At 38.8% G+C, this 9,156-nt stretch overlaps 1 long non-coding RNA gene across 1 annotated transcript; it reads right to left on the minus strand.

Annotated features, from left to right (window-relative positions):
* Window positions 1-7,695: 7,695 nt before the first annotated feature.
* Window positions 7,696-8,851, minus strand: LOC103476602 (uncharacterized). Its single transcript, XR_535504.2, has 2 exons — window positions 8,463-8,851; window positions 7,696-7,838 (listed from the first exon to the last, which is right to left on the minus strand). It is a non-coding gene; the product is annotated as an uncharacterized LOC103476602 (long non-coding RNA).
* Between the last annotated feature and the right edge of the window lie 305 nt (window positions 8,852-9,156).

A 9,156-nucleotide genomic window follows, 5' to 3' on the forward strand; every position in this document is an offset into this window, starting at 1 on the left:
AAATTAATAATGTGCAAGCTCAGAACTGGATAAATTAATAATTACATGTGGGTTTTTTTCATCATTGTCTCTGAATGTGTTCCACCTGTTATGAACATTTATAGACCACAAATAGTTAAACATTTAAATTTTGAAAAATGACTTTCATAAAAAGAGTGTGTCCCTTTTACTACATGTTTTATTCTTGAAATTGTAACWTCATGAAGTTACGAATCATGTATGACTGTAAAGAAAAAACWGTTTTTTTACTCATTATTACTGACAGCATTGAAAATATTGGTAATTTTAAAAACTTAKATCAATATTTGCATTTATTGGTCTTCAACTCCCAACATGGCTCAGAAAAATCCACAGTATTTAATGTTTCTGTAACAATATTTAATAAAAACATGTGGAATGGAACATAACAGGGTGGAAAATCAAAGTCTTTGATTCTAAAATCTGACGATTTTCATTTTTAGTTGCAGGATTGGCTCTTTCAAGTCAAAGTATAGGCCTCGGCAATGGAGGTATGGAACATGATCCACTCAGACTCAATGTCCCCCAGTAGAACAAGGGAGTCCCCAGAAGGGGCACTCTCCAGTACCCCCTCTAAGGACTCCAAGAAGGGTGGGTAATCTGAACTGCTGTTCGGCCCGTAAGCACAAACAACAGTCAGAACCCGTCCCCCCACCCATAGGCGGAGGGAGGCTACCCTCTCGTTCACCGGGGTGAACCCCAACGTACAGGCGCCAAGATGGGGGGCAACAAGAATGCCCACTCCAGCCCGGCGCCTCTCACCGTGGGCAACTCCAGAGTGGAAGTACRTCCAGCCCCTCTCAAGGAGACTGGTTCCAGAACCAGAGCCATGCGTCGAGGTGAGGCCCACTATTTCTAGCCGGAACCTCTCAGCCTCACACACTAGCTCCGGTTCCTTCCCCACCAGAGAGGTGACGTTTCACGTCCCAAGAGCTTCTGCAGCCGAGGATCAGACCGCCAGGGTCCCCTCCCTCGGCTGCCGCCCATAACAGCCGAGGGAGGGGCTGCTATGGGCGGCATAGCAGCCCCCAGCAGCTATGCCGCCCATAGCACCCGACCCATTTGGCCCCTCCGACAGGTGGTGATCCCATCGGAAGTTTTTTGTTTACCATGAGACACAAATATCTAACCCTTTTCAATTTAAGGAAGTTGTGTGGCGGACTTAATGTTTAAACTTCAGATAGTTATTTATGGTTCCATTTTCTCTCCTCTCTCTCTCGTGATTCCATTTTCACATGCACCAGTGAAGAAGCACTTTATCATTTTCAGTTGGTCCAAAGCTCTGCAGAAGGTTTCACATGACTACTGTTTCTATTAAAATTCTCACCCATATTTGTTATTTTATTTATTTGCCTGTTTATTGTATAATTCGTTTTGAAGTCCTGACAAACTTTGAAGGCCTTCAATGCCAAGATTCTTCCTGTGTGAATGAATTAGAAGGCCAACATTCCTCAAATCGAGCCCTCAGGTCCTTAAACCAGTATCTGAGGTTTAGTATTAAATCTCACATATAAAACCGGAGGGGATCCACTCATTTCTAGACTGTTGCAACGTAACAGTGGAATTAGATTTTTTTTGTTCTTACATAATCTTGATGAGTCTGAACTCATTTAAAAAGCAGTTAGACATATTTGTCCAAAGGTGTTTTTCCTTCAAATGTTTTTCCTTTAAAATGACTTTTTCAAATTATTTTATATCATTAATTTAACGTTTGTCCCTTTTATGTTTTATTTTAATTATTAATTGTGTTTATTTTTTGTTTAACCCTTGTGTGTGCGAGGACTAAGGCAAACATAGAGGACTATGGCAAATGATACAAGTTTACGTGTGTGGGGTCAGTTAGACCCCATTTCTACATACAGGGGTTAAAAAAAGTGCTTTGTAAAGCACTTTTTTTCAGTTGTGAAATATTCTGCTTTGTGACTTGAATCCACGAATGATGGATCAACAACAAGCACTGATTCGATTCAGTTCTGTTTACTGAGTTTCAATGTTTGATTCAACAGGAAAAACTGTTCAATATGATAACATAAATTAGGAAGACTGAAGGAAAAACGTTACCCATATAAATGTAGCATAATAAATGTCGTCATTGTGTGGTGGCATACACACCTTTGTATTTCAACTCATTTTTAGATTCAACAGCCATATGGTAAGATAAAAATAATTCCCAATAAAAATGACAGCTCCCTTCTTGAGATTGAGCCGCACATGTTTTTTGTGGGAGTGCACATAGCGGTACGAGCCACATTAAAGGTAACGGTATTAAAACAAACAAATATGTAAATAAAGAGACATTCTGTTAGGTGTAGAATAACAGGTGCCTTCCATGCATTGCATAGGAGGCAGCACAGATCAACGCATTGCACTGCTCTCCTATGCATTGCTATGGCAGGCCCCCTCCAATAAAGTACTTTACAGTAACTGCAAAATTTAAACATAAATAAATTAGCTGTCAAATCATTTATTACTTTTAGGGAACACCCCCTCTTTAAAAGAAAAAAAAAACATTTTCTGGACTTTGTTTGAGGGGCTCTAGACGTTTCCCAGTAGTCAAGATGGCGGTTTTCACCACAGACTGTTGTCTCCTGTTTCCCAACTAATTGTCAGGGACAGCCTGGCAATTTGGCAGGTAATAGCAGAACAGCCTTTCGCTAATGGATTCCTGACCAGAAAATGAGACTTTGGAATCGCAGTGACAAGATGACTGACAGCTAAATCAGTGTGCAGACGGAAGGAGGAAAGGTACGAATGAAACAGAGAACGTGGACACTGATAGCCCACGGTGAGAAGATTAGATGAACAAGAGACCACAGGACATATTTAAAGTGAAGCAGGCGCATCAATTGCCAATGCAAGTGATGTGTTGGTACTAAGTCAAAAGGTATTCTCCATCAGTTTTGCTTCTATATACCAGTTTTACAGCTGCTTACAAATTCCCTTTATTTTATTCCTCAGCAGGTATTCCTGGTTCAGTGTGTTAGTGTTAGTCTCTTCTGAATTTAACTTTGACCTTTTTTAAATTAGACAACGTACAACTAAAAGATAAATATCACCACTTGATGAGCTGTACCAGGTTTCAGCTGTTACGTCATTAAAATCTACAATGACATTTTAAGTCACTTAACAACAGTTATGCATTGAGACAAGAATAATCTATAAAATGTACAAATGGAGGAGAAAAGAAAAACTCCCAACAATTTCTGGACAGTTGTGAGTTTTGTTTTGTTTTCTCCAAAAATATACTAGATAATGAAGAAACAACAAAATGCTTAGAGGCTTTGAGGTTTTAAAATGGCAGACTTTGTGTGTGAATTTAACTTGTTTTCAGAGTAAATCTGAGCTGTTCTGGTAGAGGAGGAAACTCACAGCTACCTAACAGCACCACATCACTCTAACCCAAAGTGCTACCCACAGATACTAGATGCAGTGGGTTCCTACTTTTGCCTTGGGACTTTACAATTTTTTTAAAACTTTGAGGTCTGTTTCCTCTCTAATTCCATTCTCAGACATTCAAATGGCCTTTTTTAATCTTTTTTTTAAGTTTATTGCTGTGTTTGACGATCATTAGAAACCTTACCATCCACACTTTCAGAATCTGTAAATATCTCAAATTTTCCTCAGGAAGACTTGTTCCAGTCACAAATACTTTCTTGAATTGATAAGAGTTTTGAAAACTTTACCTTCATGCTTTCCTTTGGAAGAGAACATGCTTTGTTCCTATAGCACTTGAATCCAAAATAATGCATTTAAGGACTTTGAGTTTGTTTTTGCTGTTTTAAACGCAGCACCAGTGCAGTCAGAACTGGCTGTCATCATGACCAGTCAAATACAAACAAATGGAGAAAATCAGTTTGTCCACTCTGTGAATTTCTTTTCTGTATGATTTCAAGATTTTCATGGTAAAAATGGCAGCTTTTATGCATTATGTGTTCAAATAATTGAAATAATAAGATATAAGTGAGGTAGTGATGAGCTTCACCTCACCTCTGGTGGCGCTATGTCACACACACTGACTGATGCAGGCAGTTTATAGTCACATTATTCACAATTATAGTCACAATTTAGTCTTCCTAGTCAGCAAAAACTGTGCAGGGTGAAGCAGAAAGTACCGTGTTGCACAGATGACTAAGCAAAGGATGACTCTACACCTCAGTAATTAAGGCCATTGAAGCAATCAGACTCAAAAATTAAGGTAAGCAAGGACAATTTTTACAATGATGGAAATATTTGAGGAAAAGGATGGACTTCACATACAAATAAATTATACACAAGTTTAATAATAATACAAAGAAAGGTCAGCTAAAAGAAAAAAGCATGAATAAAAAAAATAATAACAATTTGACCTTATATGATATTCTCTTATTTTCTTGCTATTGTATTATTTAACCGTGTGGAGTTGATGAAAGCACCTGAATGTTTTCAACAAGGTCAAAATAGAAATATAAGCTTCATTTCATCTGACCACATCACTGCACACAGCATATGAACAGAAGGACCCACCAAGTCCCATGAGACCCTCTGATTCCACTGGATACAGTCAGAATCGATACACTGAAACGACTCAAACGAAAGTCTGAACTAAGTTAATCAATGTTAGCATTAAAATCCAGTGAAACGGCCAAAAAAATCAAAACAAAAATGTGATATAATGCTGTTTATTACCAATTTAAACCAATTTATTACTAAGTTGCTTTGCTGTTTGCTGTGACATAACATGTTTTCAGTGATTTATTTGCTGTTTAAGGTTGACATACTTCGTAGCCACATCTTTTGACAGAACATGGTGAACCCTAACCCTACAAGGAGGCAGAAATGCTTTAGCAAACCTCAGAGGATGAATGCTGTTGCTGCTGGGCCGTCATTCAGACAGCAGCAGATGGAACACATATTACAATAAGTCTCACTACAAGCATCGACTGGTGTAGGTGTGTTGTAACCATGATTGGGCCCTGATTGCTTTCTTTCGCCCACAGCAAAGGAAATGACAGCTAGAAGCAGCAGAACACTTTACAGAGGAATCAAGCATGTTGCTTCCAGATGACATCCTTGCCCAGAAGGTTATTTTACAGGAATTTAAAGGCACACATGAAAAACCTTCAACTATTATCTTCTGAGTAAACTGGATTTGCTTTGCCAATTTAGCATTCTTCCGCAACACAGAAAATAATCCTGTTTTTTTTTTTTTTTGGTCAATATAAAAAAACATGAATCCTAAATGCTGTATTTGTTTCTAATCATCTCTCTTTTTTGGAACCTTCCTCTTATTTTATCTCATGTTTTTCTGCTGTCTTGTTCCACAGAGAACTGAGACACACAATTGACTGGTTGTTTTCTAACTCATTCAGATCTTGTTCAGACCCAAATCCACAAGCATCTGCTCATACAGATTACATCAATATTTGTTTTTACATGCAAATGGATTTACTTAAAAAAAGTTTAATAACCAGATTTCAAAACTGCTCTTAGTATAACCATGAACCCTCTATGTGGCTACAAAGCTTTCTTTCATCTAAATATTTACGTCAGCATATTTAATTTAGGACTTACAGCTCCAGTTGTCCAGTTCCTGATCATACTGTTCAGGTTCTGTGTCCTAGAGATGATTGTGTTCTGGTCCAAAATGTGCAGATTGATACCAGAACAGAAGTGAAATCTGTTGTGTAGATGTCGGCTGAAGCTGCTCAGTGTGATCGTCCACAGTGAAGCACCGACACACCACAGCCAAGAGGAAGCCATTACTCCAAAAGAAACATTAAAAAGCCAGATTGCAGTTTGCAAAAGCTTTTTTCGTCAATCAATCAAAGATTTTCACAGTTCTTTAATCCAGTCGCAAAAAATAAAAAAATAATAAGCTGGTATAGAGGGATTAAAAAATATTCATTGTTCACAAAGATAAAAAAACAAAAAAAACATTTGGGCGCTGGTTCCATATAGCTTATACCATCTACTTAAACTTAACAGGACACTTACATTTCTTAAAGTTGTGCCATAAAAATATAAATCACTTAGAAATGATGCTGTGGTTCTGTGTTAAGTGATGATTTTTCTGGATTCTAAAAGTGGAAAAGTGGCAGTGCTCTTTTCTTCACCAAGTATTTTAATATTCTGCGTTGTTTTTTTAAATATGGCAGCAAAGATCAGATAGAATGTTGCATGTAGATTTTCTCTATTTTTAGTTGCAGCGATTATTCTGCCGTTCATTCCTGCCTTTCCTGCACTAAGACTAAAAGATCACTCTAATCTGCCACTTTTTTCTTTTCAATTCTTTGCCACACGCTGTTAATCTGACAGCCTGGGTCAAACGTACTGACCCAATGCGCGTTGCTAATTTGCCCCGAGGGGATCTGTTAAATCACTCCAACTGCAGGAGGCTGAAGATGTACATAACAGTAGTCTCAAACTCTTCAAGGTTACCCACTACTTAGCTCTACGGCTTCCAGCTGTTAACAAAAGACGTTCTGCCAGACTGGCAGACATGGCTAACCATGTGACGTGTGCATGAGGTCAAAGGTTACGGCTACCTGAACCGTGATCCTGGAGTCTCGGAAGAAAATGACGGCTGTTTGCTTGCCAACAACTTTTTAAAAACGTCTTAATTTAAAGGTTGCATAAGAACTCGGTGCAGTTGCTAGCTGACATTTAAAGCTAATCATTTATCTGATATTCTTTTTGTCCCCGAGTGATTTTGTTATTAAAAAATTCTTTTCCCAGAGCTAACAAATTGTTAACAAATCGTCTCAAATCTTAGACCATATCTGAGTACATATTGAAATAGAGTGCCCCTTTTCCACCGGCCAACCCGCCCCGGCCCGGCTCGGCTCTGTTTCGGAGTGACCGCGGTTCCATCGGCCCGGCTCGGCTCTGTAGCAGGGTACAGGAGGGTGTTGGAGGGTCACAGAAGAGCTCCAGCTAATTGACATCCATATATGGCTGGCAAACCTCCTCAGCGGGKCGTTCCATTTGTTTGCCAGGGGACGGGAAATTTGGTTTTCTTTAGTTTAATTTGACCAGTTCTTTAATGTCTCTTCTATTTGGTAGTTTCAGTCCAATGTTTTAATTTAAAGGTTTGGTGTTGTATTGATTAGTATTTRTTTAASTTTTTGTATGTTTAATTACYCYTTGTRTGTCAGCWGTGRTCTGATCAGCCACTATTTAAGYTCCCCTCATGTCTTGTTTGTTAGGTCAGTTTTGTGTTTGAGTTCTTTGTGTTACTACCTGAGTTGGAGTTTGTTATGTTGACCTCAGTTTTTGGGCCCAGTTCTTCATTGTTTAATTATTTTTGAACTTTTTTGTAATAAATTAAGATTATTTTTGGATTCATTCAGCATCTCTCTGGCTGGTTTATGCAAGAACCCTCACATGCAGGAAGACAGATAACATAATATATAATAGAATGATTATGTATAAACTAGAAACTAACAAACATGATTTATATTTTGGGTTCTTGTTAATAGCTGCCCTGATAATAATGTCAAATTGTTTGGTTTGCTGAATAATGTATTCAGTTTTGATGCTTCATTGGTATCTACAATGTTAATGAAATATTTATAGAATATAATGTTATTTCCACTCTGGCTGAAGCTCCTCACATTTTGGGAGGATTGTATTAGGAGCTTGTTATAAACTACAGTAAGTACAATAATGTGTGGAGTCAGCAGAAATAAAGAGACTTTGTTCACTGAGACACAACAACTTTTATTTTTCTTTAGTTTGTCTCAACTCTCCTTGTTGCTCTGCCATCAGCTGGTAGCTGCTTCCTGCTGAAGGATCCAGGTGTTCTGATGGTTCTCCATCATGTCGGCCATGTTGCTCTCCTTCTGGTAATCAGATGATATAGATTATAGCACATAAATGTAGATGAATAACAGTGATTAATGTGGACGTTACATATACATAAGGAATTATTTAAAACAGACATGTTGCTATATATATATATATACAAACACCACTTTTTTTTTTTACCATCCAGCCAGAATTAATTAACTGGAATAGTTGTGTAAATTAAAGACAAAATGTAATTACTTGTAAGTTTTAGGCCTATGCAGACAAACAGCCATGGATAAAATACCACTATCGTTTTCTTCAGGTTTATTGTTCATTCTACAATTAATAATTCATAACAATTTGATTAAGAACTGATATCTAGCCATTTTACAATAGGATGTCATATGACATGTTTTATTATCTCACAATGGGGGAAACTCAGATGCAACATGAGAAACAATCTCTAGATTCACACAAAGAAACAAATGACGGTAACATGCTGAACAATATTGAGTTATTTATAACTAATGTGCAACTGAGTGTCTTTAGAAAATGCACATGTTGTGTTTGAGTAATAAAAATACAGCAGGCTTTGTGTTTTAAATGTCTTCCATGACTGTATGTATGCAACCTTAAATATAGTAAAAACCAGACAGATTTATCTACAAACTGCTCACCTGGCTGGACAGCAGCGGCGTTAGCTGCGTCTGAGTCGGTGTTCACCGAGGGGCTCCGAAGCGGCTAACGAGGCTAATGAAGCTAACGAGGCTAATGAAGCTAATGAGGCTAATGAAGCTAACGAGGCTTTCCATTCTCTCCACTACGGTGACAAAAGCGACTCATTCCTCACGGCTTCATCGAGCTGCCGGCTGAATATTGAAATCCGAAAGACTTTTAGTTCACGGCTTGTTTGTATCTTCCTTCACTTCCTGTTGCAGCGAGTTTCAAACGTTGCGCCTTCATTTTTCTTCTCTCTTCGCCTCGCTCTTCTGACCACGCCCTCAGCCAATCAGTGAACAGCAGCGAAGCTTGCGTCACCTACCAAACCCGGCCTTGCTGACCCTGCTGACCCTGCTCTGTAGCAGGACCCTAAAAAGCAGCGCCAGCCCCGTTGAAAAGGCCGGTGGGAACACAAGGAAAGCGAGCGGAGCCGAGCCGAGCCGGGCGGGCCGGTGGAAAAGGGGCAATATGTGCTTTAGAGACTCTAAAGTTTACACCTTAGCTTGCCGACACAATAAAGACAGAGACATGCTGACATGCTGCTGAACAGAATAAGATCAACAGACTGACAGAAGAGCCTTTGGGAGATTGGGAGACGTGTTGAGGCGAGTTTGTACAACGTGAAACATAAAAACACCCCTTCAGTCTGAT

This window comes from Poecilia reticulata, linkage group LG15 (genome assembly GCF_000633615.1).
Source record: "Poecilia reticulata strain Guanapo linkage group LG15, Guppy_female_1.0+MT, whole genome shotgun sequence".
Classification (NCBI taxonomy): Eukaryota; Metazoa; Chordata; class Actinopteri; order Cyprinodontiformes; family Poeciliidae; genus Poecilia; species Poecilia reticulata.